Source organism: Priapulus caudatus, unplaced genomic scaffold (assembly GCF_000485595.1).
Source record: "Priapulus caudatus unplaced genomic scaffold, Priapulus_caudatus-5.0.1 Scaffold658, whole genome shotgun sequence".
In the NCBI taxonomy this organism is placed as follows: Eukaryota; Metazoa; Priapulida; class Priapulimorpha; order Priapulimorphida; family Priapulidae; genus Priapulus; species Priapulus caudatus.
In genome coordinates this window covers 62589-66989 of record NW_014577719.1, presented here as the reverse complement: position 1 = coordinate 66989, position 4401 = coordinate 62589, and the positions used below count along the sequence as shown (strand labels likewise).

Sequence of the window (4401 nt, the reverse complement as noted above, 5' to 3'; positions counted from 1 at the left end):
CCTTCCCTAACCTCTGCTCTTCCCTTCCCCCTCCCCCTCCACTCCCTCCCTCCTTCCTCCCGTCCCTCGCCTCGCATACGCGCTTGACACGTCTTCTCTTTCTTTCATCCCCACACACAGCCGCGGACATGGCGAGCAAGCCGATTGGCTGGCTGCTGCCGAGGCCCCGCCTCCTGCACCACGTCGTCGAGGACTTTCTCACCGATTGGACGGCGCTATCGTCGCACGTCGCCCCGCTGCGGCATTTCGTCGACGACGCGCTGCAGGTGGACACCAGGTGGCGCTTCACGGATGAGTGCTTCGCGCTGCGTCTGACGCACGCCTCGCTGCCGTACGCCTGCGAAGAGTTCTACATGGCGGGGCGCGGCCTGGTGCCGACGACGAAGCATCAGCGCCACCTGGCGAGCCAGGAGTACGCGCTCAGCGAGTGACGTCGCAGAGAGGAGTATGAGGCGTTGGCGTCTCGTTGAACAAGTGAACGTCCGACGTCGTATTATGGTAGGCACAATGCCGCGCGTCGTCTCGGCGAACAAGAGAACGTCGCGAATCATCTTGGTGAACAAGAGAGCATCACGGCACGACGTGTCGCCAGATGCAGCTTCGCGATTGGCTAGTCGTGTGAATGAATTACTTACCCCATTTTAAAGAGTTCTATGTTTTTTGATTGTTTAACCGTAAATGTATAATATATATATATGGCTATAAATAATATATAATATATTCAATATGTGGTTTCCAAAGCAGCTATTGTATAGTATACATATATACATGTATTTGTGTGCGATGCCTATTGTGTATGAGTTATTTAGAAGAACCATTACTTATCAATCCTTGACTATTGCAGGCTTGCAATGAGTCTAATAGGCAGCAGCCACCGACTAGTACAGTTTACACACTAGTTCCCACATTAGATGGCGCTGCTAGAGAATTAAATTATCACCAGTAGATGAAATGTGAAAATTTATGTGATATTATTTCCTCAGCGATGTGTATGATAAAAGAATCACGGTTTGCAGATTTCGGACTAAATCGAAATTCAAAACATCATCCTAATACATATTATCAGGAGTGTATAATATAGAGATATCTCTATAATAATATCTCTATATTACACTCCTGAGTCCTGATATTATCTTACAAAGGTATGTGATGACAGGGTGTTGTATACAAATATTTATGTATACACATGAATGTGGATATGTACTCATCATATGTGATGGTATGTCCGTAAAAGTGACAAATATGTTTTCATAGTCTTGACCACGAAGCTAGATCTGTCACGGTGTCTCATTACCTCCGCCCAACAGAGTTGGAGGAGGTTATGTTTTCGCTCTCGTGTGTTTTCTCTCTCTCTCTCTCTCTCTCTCTCTCTCTCTCTCTCTCGTTTGTGCGCGTTCTCTATCTCTCTCATCTGCCACTTGCTTTTTATCGCTTTCTTTCACGCTCTCTCCCTCTGTGTTGCGCGCACTCTATCTAGCTAGCTTAGTCATGTCGGTTGCTACGAACGCAAACATACACATCATAGAATCGGATACATGCACCCGGGGGCGACACTATAGTTGCTAAAAGTTCTAGGCCATGTTCGATATCACTGACGCACTCAACGTGGTTCGTAAACGACCGCGACAAAGCACCTGTTTGTTGTTATCTGACATATCACTGTTTCAAACGTATAAAGAGCCCTTTGTATGTCTAAAATGGGCGACGCGTCGTCTACTCGGGTAACATGTAATACGGACGAATAATATTTAGTATATATAGTATATTAGTAATATACGTATCACACTACAACTATCACTCTTTGATGCACGAAATTGTGATACAAATAATATTTGTATGGGTATACAAATATCACTCTTTGATATAAGAAAAGGTTAATAAATATGATATTTACCAGCGTATACAAATATCACTATTCGATATCAGATAAGGATAATACAAATAACATTTTAAAAGGTATACAAAATTTAATATCTCTATTCGACCTAACAAGAGTTTTTGCTGTCCTATATATATATATATATATAATTATATATATGGCTCACAATTACTGCTCAACGAATAGAATCACTTTTGTGTGCACCTTACCTGACCACACCCACGCACGCGCGTCCGAAAGATGGAGAGAGAGAAAGAAAAAGTAAGCGAGAGAGAGAGAGCAAAAGAAAGAGAGCGAGACAGCGAGATAGAGAGAGAGGGGGAATTAAAGCGCGAGAGAGAAGACGAGTGAGAGAGCGAAAGAGAGCGAGAGCGTGCGTGGGAGAGAGCGAGAGCGAGCGAGAGAGAAACAGATAAAAACACTGCGTAGGCCGAAGTAGCGGTGCGATAAATTAGGTGAGATATTACATGAGATAAATAATATTGAATAATATGAGAGAACATTCAGCCGACAGCTCTCAGTGATTCACTCAGACATGTCGGCCTCGAATCCTCCTGCTCTCTCTCTCTCTCTCTCTCTCTCTCTCTCTCTCTCTCTCTCTCTCTCTCTCTCTCTCTCTCTCAACCCCCCCGCTCTCTCTCTCTCTCTCTCTCTCTCTCTTCATCGAAATATATAGAGACACCTATAGAGTCTACCTAGTATATTATTTCTGTGGGTTAAACCTACTGCGCAGCAGCAGTGTCACGAATCTCGCTATCAGAGGGGAATCATGTTAATGATATGATGTGATATGATATCATATCATATGATGATGTATGTGTATGTTGAACTAATACGTTCAACCAACGTAACGTTGCGTGTGTACGTTTGATGCCCCTCTCTTCCTCCCCGGGGGAAGATAACATATCTAGATAGGTTACTTATCGTTTACTGCGAGAGAGTAACTGGGAATGAACGCAGACGTTGTTGGTGTTGTAAATGTTGTTGTTGTTGAAAACTTTGTTGTCGCAGACGTTGTTGTTGCTGTTGGTGTTCATGAGAATGATGATGATGATGATGTTGTTGATGTTGATAGATGTTGCATCGATACGTGATATAAATATAGGAGCGGCAACAGCCGATTCTAGTTTAATTTCGATACACGTACTCTTGTCTTGTTCATTTACACGATTTGTTGTAGGTGATAAACAACAAACTAGGGTGAACGTTGTAACTATGGAAACAGAACCATGTACCCATGGCAACCGACTCTGTGGGCGTGTATCACAAGTTTTGTAGAAGTAAAAGACAAATCTAATATAAGTTAAATAAGGAACGCAACGAAGAAAACTGGGAAACGCTGAAAATGCCTGCTGTGCAAAAACCTAAACGAATATCCACTGCCTATATATTTGTCTGTGGAGTTAATTCGTCGGAAATATAGAACGAAGGGTTGGATGGCTACATCCATTTATCCAGAACCGTCTACTAAATTACTATCGGAAGCAAACGCGTGAGAGGAATCTGTCAGATGCGTACAATAGTGGTGCTGACAACCCCGAAAGCGCGAGGGAGAAAACGAGAAAGAACCAGAAAATGTAGAGATATGAGCAAAACTTTCTTCAAGCGAGTGGACGAACAGACGTACGGAGGAATAGACGGGCGGATGGATATACGGACGACGCACCGAGGAAATGGAGGAAAGGACGGACTGATGGAGGGATTGACGCGTAAACAGACGGACGAGTGGAGCGGCACGTCATGACGTCACGGCTCACTGCCTCTCCTCGTCTGTGACCCACTACCTAGCCTCTTACCGCGAGAGGTCGCTGTTACTGCAGGAGGAACTTAAATTTTACCGACAGACAATTTCATCCCGGAGAAAGAGGTGAGTAAAGATATATATATATATACGGCTATTCGTTAAGAGATCGTGATTCTTCTACACGCTGGCGTTATACCGAATGTCATTTCCTCTTTCACTGTAATGCCAATGCACAGTAATACTTCGATACTGCACATAATATTCGTTACTTAGTTAGCAGAGGTATATAATATATATGTATAGATAAACCGAGATTATTAGCTGACATGCATTCACTTATACACACGAGTACGGATCAACGAGAAGGACAACAACATTATCAGAGCGTCTTCTTCTAGCGTGTATATACCTCGCTATAATATGCATGTGCAATGTCCCCAATCAACCAACAAATAAAACTCTATAGTTCGAAGAAAGTTGAGGCCCCATATATAGCACCAGAGTAACATATATTTATACGTTCTCGCGTATGTGTAGGGTAGAATATTTTAATGGCACCGGAGCCTTCTTGGCTGTGAGTAGCTAAGCAAGGTAGCTACCCACCTGTGTTGTAGCGCCGTGCAGGCACACGTACAGTCGATCCCCGAGTTATAAACGACACACACACACACACCCCGCCGGGCGGTTGTTCTGCATGAAGGAACATACCGCACACGCGCCGCGTGCGTGTGTGTGTGTGTGTGTGTGTGTGTCGCGCGCGCGCGTGTGTATGCGGGGC

The 4401-nt window shown here is 44.2% G+C and overlaps 1 protein-coding gene and 1 pseudogene across 1 annotated transcript in view; both read left to right on the top strand.

Annotated features, from left to right (window-relative positions):
* The first annotated feature begins 125 nt into the window (after positions 1-125).
* On the top strand, positions 126-1337 carry LOC106812539 (annotated as a pseudogene).
* A 2252-nt stretch (positions 1338-3589) lies between these two features.
* LOC106812531 (chitinase-3-like protein 2) overlaps positions 3590-4401 on the top strand; it is an 11461-nt gene continuing 10649 nt past the window's right edge. Inside the window, exon 1 of the mRNA XM_014816428.1 lies at positions 3590-3746. The gene's annotated coding sequence lies outside the window, so the exon portion shown is untranslated. The remainder of the gene's footprint in view (positions 3747-4401) is intronic.